The 16,933-nt window shown below is 42.7% G+C and overlaps 1 pseudogene; it reads right to left on the minus strand.

The window, feature by feature from the left end:
- Nucleotides 1-13,823: 13,823 nt before the first annotated feature.
- Nucleotides 13,824-13,939, minus strand: LOC120604220 (uncharacterized; annotated as a pseudogene).
- Between the last annotated feature and the right edge of the window lie 2,994 nt (nt 13,940-16,933).

Genomic DNA, 16,933 nt, shown 5'->3' on the forward strand with positions numbered 1-16,933 from the left:
ATGGTTACAAGCCCGTGCACAGGGAGATGGCCGCTTTGCAGGATTTCTTACTTTATCTCTGCAAAGATGGGATATTAAATTCCACTTATTCCTGTCAAATATTGACATCCAGCCATGGACACAAAATAATCGTTTTTTTCTCTCCCACTGTCTATACTCCCCTACCCAACTTTTTGCATTAAGAAAGCAATTGACGAACTAATGTATGGAAAGCAAATCTTTTGTGCTCTCTATAATGACCAATTTTTCCTTTGGGCTCACCAAAGCTGTTCAAACAAGAGCTCCATTGTCCCTTTGAGAAGAGAATAATAGAAAACTTAAATGAAATCTGGAGGTCATTTGACCTCTTAGGAAACACGGAGGTAGACTTTTCAGCTCGAAAACCCGGAGCCTGTTAACATGTGACACGTTATACACACTCATATTTCTAGAGCGGAGGGGAGGGTTTCCTCATTTCGGGGTTCTGACTCTGCCACATCAGGGAACCTCCCACATACACTTGATCCAAAGTAAAGATTAAAGTAATAATGACTATCGTAATAATCGCACGCATAATGGCAGCTGCCATTTACTGAATGCTCAATATGTGACCCCGCGACCCTGTGAACTGGGCATGACTATTGTACCCATTCACAGATGAGCAAACTGAGCCTCAGAGAGGGAAAGTGGCTTATCCAGGAACTCTTTCTTTTCTTTTTTTAAATCCAGGAAGATTTATTTATTTTCCAGGAAGTCTTATGGTTTTCAAATCTAAATGATTTTGGGAGCTTCTTTCTTAAATCGCATGCTATTCTGTCATCTATCATAGATTCTTTTTCTTTGAAATCATCTATCATAGATTCTTTTTCTTTGAAATATTTAAAAATTTGCATAAATATTACTACAAATTATAAACATACTGAATTTTTCACCACAGTGAGACTATCTGTTAGATCAGTTTCTAGAAATGGAAGCGCTGGATCAAAGGTCAAATATACATGGTTAATTCTGGCAAATATTGCCAAATTGCCTGTCCACCAATAGGAGGCTAGTCAAAGAAACTGTGAAATAGTCGTACTTGAGAATATTATGCGGCCATCAAAAAGAATGAAGAAGCATTTCATGAGCTGATGTGGATGCCCTCCGTCACGTGCGAGTGAGTCCAAAAGCAAGGTATAAACCGGTGTCACGGTATTCATCATCGTTTAGGTTTTATTTATGTTTATTTTCTTACATATGCAAGGCATTGCTCTATAAGGATACACAAAGTATTAAACCAATTGACTTCAGGGAGGGAAATTGGGGGGCTGCGGGGGCAACAGGGAAAGAAAAATTTACTTTTTTTTTATTATATAGTCTTTTGCACTTTCTGAATTTGTAGCATGTGAATAAATAACCTACTCGAGTAAAAAATTCATCCTACAAATTTACAAAGTATGAGTATCTTGCCACCAGCCCAATTATTTTATAGATGGGAAAACTGAGAGCCAGCAGAGCCAGCTGACACAGGGTGGGACAATGCCGTCTCGGGCATCCTCACTGCCGACCCCTCTGCTCTGAGCTGCTCCGAACTGCCTCTCGGGGATTCGGAAGCAGACAGTGTGGGACTGAGTGTTGGGAACAAACGCATCCCAAAGGCCACAGGGGTCCTTTCCAGAGAGCTGGCTAGAGGGTCAGGGACAGTTCAGATCATACCAGCCATCACACGGTTGGGAACATCACCCAGAAACTAAACAGTCACGACACCTTTGTCGAGTATGAGCCACACTTGCCTCCCGTAATCCTGAACTCAGCCCCTAGATTCAAACGCTGCGGCCGCCTCCTTAGGCTCTATCGACTCCGACCTGGACTACTCACCGCAGTGGTCTCCAAATCGTTTCCTCTGCTTCCATTTTCGACACCCCCCATCCCCCCTCCCCACTCTTTCTAAACATCGGTCAGATCATGTTCTCTTCTGCTTAAACCCTCCAATGGCTGCTCGTGGCAGAGTCCCAGGGGATGGACCGGGCAGCTCTGACACTGCCTCTGGACTGACACGAGGAGAGGGAGTTGGGGCTCGAAGAAGCAAAAAGTGGCAATGCTAACCCAAACCAGGAGCCCTCCGTCTGCAGAGGCACCTGCTGAAGATGACTCAGTGGGCAGGAGACCATCCCCAGGGCAGCCCTGGGGACCATAAGCTGAGGAAGGCAGGGCCACGTTTGGGAAGGATCTTGGGTCCCTGAGTCACCCCCAGTGAGGAACACTCGGTTTGAATGGGGGCAAACTGGCGTCACGGAAAATCCATGAACTTATAAGTTCTGCCAATTGTGACAGGTTTCTCCTGGGTTCTCCCAGTGGAATCCAGGTCTCTTAGTCCATTGGGAAGACACTTTGGCCCTCTGTTCCTGCCCAAATACAAGGACAGAGGACGTCTATAGACAGGATCAGCCTTTCCTGTGGCAAAAAGAAACTCGAAATCAGGAGACTGAGCCTCACGCAGGGGCAAGGGCCTCACCCCTCAGCTCTGGCACGCGCGTGTGCAGAGAGGGGCTACGGCATGGCACTGCTTTGACACTAGGTTTGCTCTGCGGCCCCATATAGCTCCAGGCTGCGATCAGCCCTTGGCACTTCCCAAAAGTACTGCGCGGGTGATGTCACTTCCTACATGTGCAGCGAGCAGGGCAGTCAGCACTGTTTCCCAGAAGCTGGCTGGCCCTAATGACGGCGTGTGCCCTGGCAATTGTTTGTGTTAGAGACCGAACGCTCTGCAGTGGCCCCTAGGACACTGACGATCCAGGGCAAAGCTGCAGCGCCTGCGGAGCCGGTGGGGGGCGGGGGGAGCGGCTGCTGCCTGCCACTGAAATGTCCTCTCAGTTAGTCCTGCCGCAGCTGTGGGATGTCCTGCTGGTGGTGTCTGACACTTTGCGAGGAGTCCCAGGTCTGTTGAGATTTCCCTGGGAGATACTGTTCTGGGCTGCTATAGTGGTGTTTATAGTAAAGAGCCAACATATTTTAAGAGCTGGCCTGGAGGCATTTGGCCCGGAATGAAGTCTATGGAAAAGTCCGGAAGACTGGATTGATGGTGCAAACCCACAAAGCCCTCAAGCCCTGTGCAGTGGAGGCCAGTGTTCCTGTTACAGACCCAATGCTCCCCTTACAGACTCAATGCTCCCGTTACAGACCCAGTGCTCCCCTTACAGATGCAGTGCTCCAAGCTACAGACCCAGTGCTCCCCTTACAGACCCCAGTTCTCCTGCTACAGCCCCAGTGCTCCCTGCTACAGCCCCAGTGCCCTGCTTACAGACCCAGTGCCCCCCTTTACAGATGCAGTGCTCCCAAGCATAGACCCAGTGCTCCCCTTACAGACTCCAATGCTCCTGCTACAGACCCAGTGCTCCCTTACAGACCCCTGTGCTCCGCGCTAGACCCAGTGCTCCCGCTACAGACCCAGTGCCTCCCCCTTACAGACGCAGTGCTCCCCGTTACAGACCCAGTGCTCCCCCTTAGCAGCAGAGACCCAATGCTCCCCCAAGCACAGACCCAGTGCCCCAAGCATGGTGACCCAGCCCCCTTGAGACCCTGTGCCTCCCCCGCTACAGACCCAGTTCCCTGCTACAGACCCAGTGCTCCCATTACAGACCCAATGCTCCCGTTACAAACTCAGTGCTCCTATTACAGGCTCAGTGCTCCCATCACAGATCCTGTGCTTGGTGACACCTAATGAAAATCTGAACAGGTCGTCATTTGAGGATGTGGAAGACTTCCTTGAAAAGGGACAGGAAAGAGAGCCCCCTTGACTTTCATTTCATGGGCCGAAGATGGCTCGCCTTCAAAAGGACATACAGTCTCTTGGAGAGACATCAGACTCCCACCAATCCCAAGCGACCGAGGCAAAACACATCCCGAAAACATCTCAGAACAACGCTCAACACCTTCAGAAGAAAATAACGGTAGTCTGAATGAAGACACTCATCTTCGGCAAAGTCTGGAACTGCTCTTCCAAGAAACTGAGGGATGGAAGCAAAGAATGCAGGGGCTGGAGGGACAAAGTGATTTGCTGGAACACTCGAACGCAAATGCGACAGGTCCCGAGCCATAAAGGAAGCCAACTAAATTCCCTCGTCGAAACCACACTCAAGGCCACACGTTTGCCTGATCTCCTCCTTCTAGAAGGTCCTGTAGAGGCCGGCAACTTGGAAGCCGAGGAAAAGAGAGAGGTGGACGCGGACATCACCCAGCCTCTCCCTTGAAAGCTGAGGTAAAGAGTCTCATTTTTTGCAGCCAACTTGTAAAAGTGTCCTGGAAAAGGTATGAAGAAGAAAAAGAAGAAATATCCAGGAAACTGTGTGATGAAAATCAAACGCATGAAGCGCTTACGGGACAAATAAGTCCCCAAACCGAGCAAGCATCCTTCCAGTCTGAAAAGTCACAGGCAAAAGTGAGAACTCAGGAGCTTTGGCTGCAACTTCAAATGCTGCCTGAATTACATCAAGAGTGTGCAGAGCAGCTTCTGAGAAAATCGGTTGCTGGGAAATTGAGGAGAAACATCTCAAAGCATACACATCAGAATAGCAGCCTCCAAAGAAGATGGCGGAAGATGTGGAAAAAGAATGGGAGAGAAGCACCTTTTTGTGTCAAAATGAGATTCTCTTTTTTTTTCTCATGGAAAAATTGCTCAAGAAAGGTGGATGGCAGGTCTGTCAAAAGAGAGACGCTTTCCCTGACAGAATATCTTCTCGTTCATTTTGGAGGTATTACTCCATGTGTCATAATTTTTCAAAGAACCCCTAAATGGATATTTAGGCATCTGTATTCATTCTACTGCTACAAATAATACCACCATATAGATCCTTATGTTGATAGGATTTAGACCACTATCATTTTTATGATGAAATTAATTTTGCAGATCATTACCTCATTGTTTATTTATTTACTGAACAGGAGGGCTAGCAATATCTTTTTAAACTTTAGATAGCCTCACAGCCAGATTTAAGACTCAGCTAACATTCAAAAAGATCCCTATGCAAAAATGACTTCAGAAGTCATTTGAGTCAACTATAGAACTTGGCTTAGGAGCTCATGAACAAAAGTGAATTTAAATGCTCTCAGAACGATTTACATTCCATTGTTCTCTGAAATCTTAAGTCTAAAGAGAAAATAAGAGACTGATTTCTAATTTATTTTAGACTTAAGATACGTAACTTTTTCCAGCTACTAAGAGAAAAAAAAAATTTTCGGACAACAGAGAAAATGAATCAAAAATTATGTGCTAACGGGCCCAAAAAAGTATACGAGTGAGGGTATTTACTGCATCGTTGTTTGCCATGGGTAAAACTGGATGACACTTAAATGGCCACCAAAAGGGAAGTGGTTATGTACCTAATGGCACATCCAACTCATGGACTTACTATGTATAAATGAAAAAGAATGAGCCCACTTGTCTTAGAAAGACTAGCAAATCTAATTGCTAAGTGAGATAAAGTAAGCACACACATGGCATGGCAGCATTCATTTAAAAAACAACACTGAATATGTATGTACGTGAATCGGCACCTTTATGCATGTATGTGTGTAGCTCTGTGCATCTAAGCGTGGAAATTCCTATCAGGGAGACAGAGAGACTCATGCTGTTGGAAGGAGTGACTTAACATTGAAGGACAGGAACAGTGAATAACTTTTAGATTTACATCGCAAATTATTAGAGCGCTGGCTCTTTTTTTACACATATGCGTGGCTGGCGTGTTACTAAGCATATTTTCAAATGCAGAAGCAGAACGGATGGCATTGAAATCGGATGCTTTCAATGTAAACATAATTCACTCTTCTAAAAAATAGTTTCGTGATTCCAAATTCATCCTTAAATCGAACAGCTAGCCGGCCCGTTTGTGGCTCATTCATTTCCCCCAGAAAACAGTGAATAAACACAGCGGGGTATAAATGCATACGTCTGGAGAAGATGAACTTTTACACGAGTTCTGTCTTTTCCGCTTTCTAAAGTGTGGACCTTACCAATTTCTTTGACCTGCCTTTTTTTTTTTTTTCCCTCCTCCCATTCCAATGCACGGCGGTGACAAGGCATTGAATTACTAGTTTGTCACTAACGCCATAGGCTTTATTATTCCTTTGAACAGAAGCTCAGCTTAAAAAGAAAAGTTTTTCTTAATAAGTAGCTGTTCATCCTTTGATATGCACATCTGGATCCCTGGTCTTATCTGCCGCATGCTAATGCTGCTTCCTGCAGATAATGATAAAAGAACAACTCAAAATAACAAAAAAGGAATAAAACGTGCCAGATGCCTAAAAAATAAGGACAATGCATATAAAAGAAACTGGATTTTCGACTCGGGAGAATAAACTCTATCAACAATTGAAGTAATCATTTTAGTGCTCAACTGATGCAAGAATTTTTTTTTTTTAAGGGATTAGGGGGAGGAGGGGGAAGCAAACATCAGCTGACAACCACCACCACATTCTGTTAGAAATTAAGAGGGAAATAAAGCTAAGTATGCTATAAATCACTTTGGGGTTTAATTTTGCATCTGCCCTGCTACATTGCTTCTTTTCCTCATTTGGCTGTGACTTAAACACTGCTAATTAAAGACTTACATTCATACCTTTTTTAGAAATTATAAAATATTTCAAACGTACAGAAAAGTACCAAGGATAATGTAAGAAATGCCATGAATTCACCATCTGCACTGAACGACTTTTCAATTTTTCCTTCATGTCCATATTTTTAAGAATACATTTCCTTCCTGCCAAGAAAGAGTCCTTCCGAACGTGATTTTTCTTAATTTCTACATCCCCTTTGTTTATTAAGAGAAGGTGCTCTTCTTATAAAATTATTATGATTTTCCCCAGTTTTAGTAATTCTCAGACGCTTTCTTCCTCTCCTCAGTGTGTAAACGGGTCGGATGTTTTGAAAGTTAGGTTAACAGTCAGGATGCATGTGTAGAATTGTTATATATTTAATATATACGTATGAGTTACAGATATTGCATAGGGTTACCATCTAGATGATTGTCGTTCTCTACAATTTCTTTTCAAAAGAGGCGACGGTCAACCTGCTTTGGCGATTTGTGGATAGAGCATCAGCAGTTCTGTGGCAGATTGTCATAACTGACACATTAATAGACAGGCGAATAAGAACTTCTGCTGTCCGTAAAACGCTCCGTCAGCTGGGAGCTGAGGATGGCGGGAAGGGCGAAAGGTAGCAGTAGCCCCTACATCTCCAGCACGCCTGCAGTTGGAGGTTTTTGGTCCCTTTCTTCCCTAACCAGATAAATGTTCGGGAATTGATTCCGCATTAGCATGCAACAGGCATGGGAAAATGATAAACTCCTATTACCACTGCCATGGCAACTGAAAAAATGGCTGCTTTGGGGGAGCAAGGTCCGCAGGAGAAGAAAAGCGAAGACCTCGTCCCTTTCTTCTGTTTGACATCTGTTGTTTAACATACAAAATTGTATTATCATGACGCAAGCAAGTCAGCCAGGACTAAAGGCTGCCTAGGAACTGTTAAAACCGGCCCCTCCCAGGCCCTGCTCCCTTCTCTTTACCGCAAGAGTATATAATTTGACCCTGAACATTCCCACCGAGGGCTGTTTCATCCCAGGTACAAAGTGTGAAGTGCCTTGGAAAGGTGGAACGTAGAGAAGAGAGTCTGGGGGAGAGAAGCAGGTGATCGATCAGAAAGCAAGAAGCACGCTCTTCCTTGGGTAGCTGCTTTTCTAAATGATCCATTCCTCTCTCCTCCTGCCCCTCATCCCCCTACCCTCACTATTTCGGGTTTTTCTGAGACAGCCATTTGAGCAGAACTTGTGAACCTGAGTAGACAGAAGGCCAGCAGGAACAGTAAACGGAAGTCGGAGCTAAAGGTTTAAAATGGTTATTGCAGGTCACCTGGAGAAAGGCTGGGAGCAGCACACCTTGATGCTGAAGTGTAATTTGACAAAACGTGCTTTATTTCCTTCTTTACACTGCCCTCTTCCCAAACATTTTTATAAAGTGTCTCTATATAGCCAATAAGTGTTTCAGAGGGGGCTACAGTAATGGATCTTCAGCCAATACTTATACAAAGGTTCCATATTATCTAAATGTACCACTTGAAGCAAGTCCTTTGTTCATATATAAAATAGTTTATATATTTTGATACATATTTATATGTGCATTTTGATACATAGTCTATGTGTATTAAAATACACATTATGTGTATTTAATGATGCGCATTCTAATACACATATACCTTTTGCAATGAGGACATTTAAATGAAATGACTTTCACCACTTCGCAGCTGTGTAAGTAAAACAAACTGGTATCATTTTGGGTTGTTTTTTTCTCAACACCGCCTTGAAACAGTTGTTATTCAAGGTTCGCTGGAGGCCATGGTGAAATGGACTAAATCGGAATTTTCAGTAAGATCAGATAAGTGCTTACAAAAGAGAGCACGTTTCTATCCTTTCCCTTGGTTATTAGCGAACTTGGTAAATAAAGGCAGTGAAGCCAAAAAGAGCCTGCTGATCAAACCCAAGCCACTTCTAGGCGTTCGGAGCTTCTTCACAGTTTAATAACGATTTGTAACAAACTTGCAGCCTTGATCCCAGATGCAAAAGCAAAGGCAACGGAAAACATCCCATCCGCTCTGTTGTTTTTTTCCCAAATGGTCGGAGTAAATTTACAATACGCCACCTGGGCGAGACCAATAGCTAAGAACCTAGACGATGTACACAGTAACGACGGGGATTTCTCAGACTGGCTGGAAACACTGGAGGTGTTTGGGGAATTCGCTTGGGGAAAGAGCACCCGGGGCTGCCCATGTGCTTGACATAACAAAGGTCTTATTTTTAATCCCGAAAGACATTTATCAGATATTTCAGTATCAGGTTATTTCTGCTCCTGTTTTCAGCTTTCAGTTCCATCAGCATAATCTTTGTCACACACAGGGTGGCAGTTCTACATTTGCAATTCTAGATTTTTCTTTCTGCTGGGTTTCCGGGCACCCCCCTGCTGTTTTTACATAGCTACTGCACATCAAATGAGTCAAGCCCTAGAAATAGTCTGAGGATGTTTCCTGGGGATGGGGGTGAAGGGATCCTGGGGGATTTCTCTTTTTGCAGTTTAAGATTTTGAAAGGCATAACTTTCCGGAGGAAGGGGTCGGAGAAAGTTCTGTGAGCCAAGCTTTTTGATTCAAACCCCTAGATGTTTGGGGGCTCAACCCTGTTTTCTGACAATTTTCAAATAAAGTCATCCCCAAACCTGGTGCGTTTTCCAAAAATAGGGATTCCTTGGGCTTTGCTTGAGATTTACAGGACCAGATTCTGAAGGTGTAGAAACTACACTGATTGCCAAAGTGCCCTCACTTGAGTCTCAAAGAACAGAAAGAACTACAGACACGCTGAAATACATAAAAAATTAATATCGCAAGAATCGTTTTGATTACTGACCAAGTCACATCTCAGTGTAAATGTCGTCTGTTCAGAGAGAACTTCTCCAGCCCCCACCTGGCCCTCTTCAACGTGTGGCATTGATACCCTTCACTTGTCTGTTTACCACGGGCTTCTCCACAGCAGGACATCGCCTTCTGAGCGCTAGAGCCTTCTCTGCCCGCTAGGTCAAGTCCTGTAGGTCAGTGCCTGCACATCGCAGGTACTCAATTATTAGTTCGTGCTGGGTGACTGCATGAGCGAATGAATGATTTAACTATAAAAGATTCCATGAGCAGAGAGGGACGCTGGTCCTTTTCTAATCTGACCCTCATATCGTGCAGTTGCTGGAAGGCAGCTCAGAGGAGACCTGGCTAGCTTAGCACACCTGCCCAGGTGGCCACTGTCAGCGGCCTTCTGCTCTGATGACACCTGAGATTTGTTTTTAATACTCAAAGATGTATATTGCAGCATTGTTAATGGTAGCAAAAAACTGGAAACAAAAGGAATAGGTATTGTTACATTCACAGCACGGAATATTATACAGCTGGTAAGTAAAATGAAATAAAACTAAGAATTGCATTGAAGGAAATTTCCATTAAGTATCGTTGAGTGACGAGTAAAAGGCGCTCAAGTATAAAATAATACCCCATTTTGGTAAAACAAACTATACGCAATATTCTTGCCCAGGATTACTTGAACCTGGATAAAAATATGGGATGATATGAACTTAACTGTGAAGACAGGTTATGTGCAGGAGGCCAGGTGGGAGGTAGGAGGATTATGAGAGAGAAGGGAGAAGTTGGCAGAAATCAAGAAAAAGAAGAAAATCAAGTGATGGTGATATTTAAAAAATCATGTATGATATGTTGGTGTTTATGTACTTATAAAAATTATGTAATTACGCATGCCTGTATGTAAACAGAAATTGTCTTTTTTAAAAATGGGGATGCATCTGAAGTGATAAAAGGAACATATATAGCCTTGAATGTATTTTTAGGAAAGATTGAAAAAGATTTCCATGTAACTTAAAAATTTAGTAAAAAGAGAAACAGCGAAATCGCAAAGAAAGATGAAAATAAGAAGAAATAACTTTCTGAAATTAAAAACAGAAATGTCTTAAAGCTAAGATGAAATGTTGATATGTAGTTTATTATAGAGGGTACGAGGATCTCATTATATTATTATTATTTTTTTTTCCTTTTCTGGATTTTTAAACATTCGTGTTAGGGAAAAAAAATAGATCAAAAGACATATTCAGTAGCGCCCTGATGAGGGTCATTCTATTCCAGAAGCAGAAGGCTTGGCCCATGGGTGGGATGGGGCTGGCACTCCTCCCCATCCTGGGAGCAGTTACATCCCACGCGAGCCCTTCCTCATCAGTGGAGAATAAAAATTAACCAAAGGACACCTGATTTTGATTCTCTGCCTGACCTCTCTTCCTACTGCCCCCTTATGGAAAGCATTGGCCTGTGTTTTGTCTCAAGTCCTTGTCTCGGGCGTTGAGAACATTCTGGAGCCCACTTGGGTTCAAACTCGGGGCTGCCACAGACGGGCCGTGGGATTTTCTTAGAGGAGGAGAGGAGAGGAGGCAGGCAAAGCGCTCAGGGCAGCGCCTGGCCTGGAGAAGGGAACCTTCCTTCCTCCTGCCTCCCTGGCTAAGGACGCCTCACGGACTGTCCTCCCAGACCTGAGCAGACAATTCCAAAACCCGTCTCCATCCCCGTTTCAGGCAGGTTTTCGGCCTGGGTAGCTCTCATCCAGTCCACTCCTTGCTCTGACCACCAAACTGTGTGCCACGTTGCGACCCAGGCACTGGGCACCGAGCACAGAAAATGAAAACTCACACTGGCTCTGGTTGGGAAGGTCGCCGCTGACTCAGCAGGCATCCAGGGCCTAAGTGTCGGGCTAGCATGTCCTCCACTCACTAGCTGGCTCATCTTGGGCCAATGACAATTCCTCTGAGACTCAGTTTCCTCTTGCATAAAATCAAGATCACAAACTGGGTATACATTCAGTATACAGAGAGTGCTGGGGCTTCTGGTTTGGGTGTGTGTGTGTGTGTGTGTGTGTGTGTGTGTGTGTGTGTTTTCCTCCATCACGCTCACGAGAGCATAGTCTTTGATGGTGTCGTTTGTCCACCACAGTTTTCTTAAAACCTTGAATCGTGCCTGGCACATATAGGTATTCTGTAAACATTTGTTGAGTTAATTACATTTGTCTTATATTTCAACTTTTGCATTTAAAAGAAACATCCCTTATTTTCCTAGGAGGAGTTATTTTAAAGAGTTTATCTAAAGAATATCACAAGACAGAAAAGTTGGGTTGTGAGGAATTCACACCTTCAGCTTTCACTAGATGTCGCCAATTGTTTTAATTGTTCTCCAAAGGGTTGTATCAATTTTACACCCAAAGAGCTGTTTCTAAGGGTTCCCCTCCGCCCGCATCCGTTCTAGACCCAGAACTTTTAAATGCTTTGCCATGTTTTTCTTTAAAGGGGAGAATGAAAATAAAGCCGCTAGCTTTAGAGTATATCGCACCTTTAAACATTTTTATTTTTACTATTATTGGGTTGACACAAGTTATCATCCCAGATCTCAGCTCCAATATCTCCTACTGAGAGGTCTTTCCTGAATCCCTGTTTAAGCTGGTTTTCTCTTTAGACACCCTCTATCCCATCTCTCCTCATCGCCTCCCTGACGCATTGAAATCTGAAAGCATCTTTTTGACTGTACTTATTCACTGCGTTCCTCCCATCCAGTCTGTAAAGGCTCTGTCTGTTTTGCTCATCACTATATCTCCAGGGCCTGGCACAGGATAGGAAGCTAAGAAATACTTATAGAATAAACGAAAGAACGGATGCTTTTTTGAAAAGACAAAGTCAGTTTAGACATCTGCTAAACGTCGGACTTATTTTTTTTTATAAATCTTGACTGTAATAGGCAAGTGCTACTATCAGATGACCTCCCTTATTTTGCCCTCATCATCTTTGAATGAGAGATTTTGTAATTTACTCAAAAAGTATTTCTTGACTACTCCTTATGTTCCAGTGACCATTTCATGTCTTCAACGAAGACGAAATGATGCCTTTGCAATTTTGCGGGAAATGGGCTTAGGTGGCGAAGACGGAACGAAATGTGAAATCTGGCTTGAGAATCTCTCGAAAGAAATTTTTTCCTTTAGAGCATAGTGGTGGTAATGATGAGTGCTAACATGAGTTCGATGCTTACTGCGTGCCAGACACTTAACTAGTGGCTTCACATGAATTATAGGTTTAATCATCAGAAAAAACATACGGGGTAGTTATTATTAAAATGCCACAACCTGTCGGTCTATTTAACCTACCTGAATTCTACCATCTCTGTGTGGCGAGAACAGAGAAAGAGAAGGCTGATATAAATTATACAGGCAATTGTTTGGGGAAGAGATAAGGCATGCATTTCCTGGTCCTGAGTTCTGTCTCGTCCCCACCTCCCACATTAGAATAACAGAAAGGTAATCTTTGATCCTACTTGATTTTCCCCCCTGAACACACTGGCTTTTAGAACTAAGTCCTCTGAAGGCTTAAAGTTGCAAAAGGCTTAAAGTGTAAGTGTAAGTCTTCACACTTACACGCCTGGAGAAGCAGACTCAACCACTGTTGGGACCAGACTCCCTGATTTTGATACAACTCCTACATTTAACATATCACCTTGACCCAGGTACAGGCTCGGAACACTTTACTGCATCATTTATTTTTTGTTATGACGACAGATCTTAGAACGACTTGGATGGGTTTGGTGGTTCTGTTTGGAGACGGGAAAGAAATCTGGACGTTTATTCCAAACCCAGGATTCTATGACCATCTCGTTGTTTCCCAAACTTTCTTGGTCACATAAATCACTTGCTAAAAAACAAAAACGAAAACAAAAATGCTCAAACAACAACAACAAAATGGTGCCTGGCACATAGTGGGTACTCAATACTTGTTGGATAAATGATTAAAGTAAAAGATTTACAAGTTGAAAACAAAATGAAAGATTTGATTTTTGTAAACAACCCCCCAACCACATGTCTTTCTTCTGTCTTATGTATCTATAAACACACAGACACACAGACACACAGAGACACACACACACACACTTTTTAATATATGTTTGTATAATCATAGGGAAAATCTTTAAAGGTATTTAACAAACCATTGAAAGTAGTCCTCTTTGGGGAGAAACTGTTTTGGCTCCTAAGGTGCTTGAATTTCAATAATTTTCTAAAACCCCAACAGTTTTCATAGTTCATTTTAATAATTTAATGATAAAAAATGGTTAATAATTTGATCATTCTAATGATGGAATAAATTGAATTATTTTAATAATTGGAAAAGTGAAATAGTGAGTGACGTTCTTTTTTCTATAGTTATCTGCCACTGATTTTCTTTCTTTTTTTTATTATTTATTATAATTTATGCCTACAGCACCTGGTCTTCCTAGGTGGTCTCCCATCCAAGTATTAACCAGGCCCGACTCTACTCAGCTTCCGAGATCAGACATCGGGCTTGTTCAGGGTGGCATGGCCGTAGACCACGGACTATGGCTCCACTGGGGGGGGGCGAACCCAGGACCTTCTGCGTGTAAAGCAGATGTGCTAACCACAACACTATGGAACCACAGCCAACCACTGATTTTCTTTTTCAAAAATATGTTGTAAATGTATTCACCCAATGCCTGCCTTATGCCGGGCCCAGTGCCAGGCATTCTCGGAACACGAAGAAACCTACTCTTGCTCTGTGGACACTGATGATTTGGCCAAAGACATATGCTATTCCCGTGCGAACAGTTAACAGTATGAGACTGAAGTTACATCTCGAGGTGACAATGCAAAGGAATTCTAGCTTACTGCCAGGAAGGGCTGGGGCGAAAGGCATTCAGGTGGTCCGTGGGGAGAGGTCCAGAAGGGCAGTGGGGGAGACAGGCATTAAAAAGGCTCAGTTCGATAATCCAATAGAAAAACGAGCAAAGTTTCCTAGAGAAGGAAATTCTAATAGCCCTCAGACATATGAAAAGACGCCTTGCTTCCACACAACAGAGCAAGACGAATGGAAAACGTCATGCTTTAGCATTTTCCACCTATCACATTGGCAGAGGGAAAACAAATGTTGACATGTCCTGTGAGAGGGAGGCTGTGAGGGAAACAGGCCTCCCCCCCTACGCTGCAGGTGGGACTGTCGCCTGGTAAGGTCTCCTGGGAAGATAATTTGGCCGTGAAACGCAAATTAAACACCCACAAACCCTCAGACCCAGACATTCCAATTCTGGGATTTATCATCTGATGTACTTGCACGTGGTCAAAATGACATTCGCACAAAGCTGCTCGTGGTGGCATTCTTTGAGAGAGCAAGAGATTGGGAGAAGAAAAGCAAATGAAATGTCCATGACAGGGGACTGTTTCAGTCAGTCGGGGGAGGGCCATGCGATGAATAATCTTGTAGCTACTGGGAAAATAAAAAAGCTTAATATTTATTGCATGTGCCAGGCATTATTCTAAGTCTTGTGTGATTCCTCATTCATTCAGTCTCCTCAACAACCCTCTGGAGTAGGTATTTAGGTATTGTCACCTCCACTTCACAGATGAGGAAACTGAGCCACAGAGAAATGTAATAACTTGCCCAATGTTACACAACTAGCCAATAACAAAATGTTAAGTGAACAAAAATCAGGGTAAAGAACAGTCTATATAGCTGCTCGCATTGCAGAAAAGAGAGTAAAAAATAAATATGTATATATGTGTGTGTATATTTTGGTATGTGTGTATATATACAGTTGACCCTTGAACAATGCAGGTTTGAATTGAGTAGGTCCACGTATATGCAGAGTTTCTTCAATAAATACGTACGGTACTGTAAATGTATTTTCCTTATGATTTTCTTAATACCATTTTCTTTTCTCCAGCTTATATTATTGCAAGAATGCAATATATAATACATATAACATACAAAATACGTGTTTATCGACTATGTTATCAGTAAGACTTCCAGTCAACAGTAGGCTATTAGTAGTTAAGTTTTGGAAGAGTCAAAAGTTATACTTGGATTTTCAACTGCACAGGGGGTCAGTGCCCTGAACCTCAGCATTTTTCAAGAGTCAACTGTACATGTGTGTATGTACTTATACATATATACATACATACATACATATACACACACATGTATACATATATATGTCTGGAAAAAGACAGGAACACCTGAGACTATATTACCTGTGGCTGCCTCTGGGGACGGATGCTCAGTTTCAGGAAGACAGAGGACGGAGTGAGATTTACTTTACACCGTATGGAATTTGTACCTACTGAACTTTTGTACCATGAATATGTGATACCAATTCAGCAACTTTAAATCTTTCAAGAATTTTAAATGGAAGGGGAAGGAGCTGAACTATCTTACAGATTCTCTTTTGATCTGTGCTCATACGGTGACCGCCAGCGACATGTGGCTACTGAGTGCCTGAAATGCGGCTGGTGAGGACTGACATGTGCCATTCGTGTAGAATAGACATCAGATTTCAAAGACTTGGTACGAAAAATCATGTAAAATATCAAATTAATAATGTTTGTATTGATTACATGTTAAAATGATATTTTAGCTCTCTCGAATTAAATAGACTATGTTATTAAAATGAATTCCACCTGTTGCCTTTTATCTTTTTAAAGGAAAGCTACCAGCAAGTTTAAAATTACACATATAGTCAGCATCGTATTTCTACTGGATGGCTCCGGTCTGAACCTCTCTTAAACCCTATTGATAACATAAATGAGGTGGTGATTTACATTTAAAAAGGGCATCAGACTCCTTGAATCTTAGGAACACTCCAGCCAGGCAGGAATTATTATTACTGCTCCCCAGTTACAGAGGAGGAAGTAATGTGCTCATTCAAAGTCCATTATACTTTCTTTCAATTCATATTTTTATCCCAGGGCCCTGAGCATGTGGGAAGGAATGAGAGGGTTGCAGGATTAAATGCATGGGGACCTATTTCATATAGTTTATTCGTGAGAGCTGTGAGTGATATAATAACTTGGTTAGCTGGGACTCGTGATGGAAATGATGCTCAATAAATTACCTATCATTTTTTTTTTTTTGTACTTGTTAATGATGTGGTTGTCTTTTTATTTTTTTCTATCAAGGCTCTTTTTTTTTATATCTAACATTCCAGTAAAAGGCTATATCTCAAAAGGTCCCAGTACTCCAAACGGATTGTCTTTTGGGGCCAGGGTAAGTGATGCTGGGAACAGTTTCGCCAAAGCCATTTAGTGGAAATTTACTGACTTATTTGTTTGTTTCCATTCTCGGACCACCGAGTTAAGCTCACTTCGGTCACCTTTTGTTCACAAGCCTGCTCAGGCTTGATTTTCATGGTTTACTTCAAAGAGGCATGGGTTGAGTTAGCTTACTGGTTTTCTTTTGTTTTGCTTTGTCTTCGAATGAATGTCGGTTTTACAGAAGGAGTGCGCATCACTCACTCCTCAGCATTCTACCTTCCTTCAGGATGGCTTGGTGAGAGCAGCAAGCAGGAAAATGTC

Source organism: Pteropus medius, unplaced genomic scaffold (genome assembly GCF_902729225.1).
Source record: "Pteropus medius unplaced genomic scaffold, Ma_sr-lr_union100, whole genome shotgun sequence".
NCBI classification, from domain to species: domain Eukaryota; kingdom Metazoa; phylum Chordata; class Mammalia; order Chiroptera; family Pteropodidae; genus Pteropus; species Pteropus medius.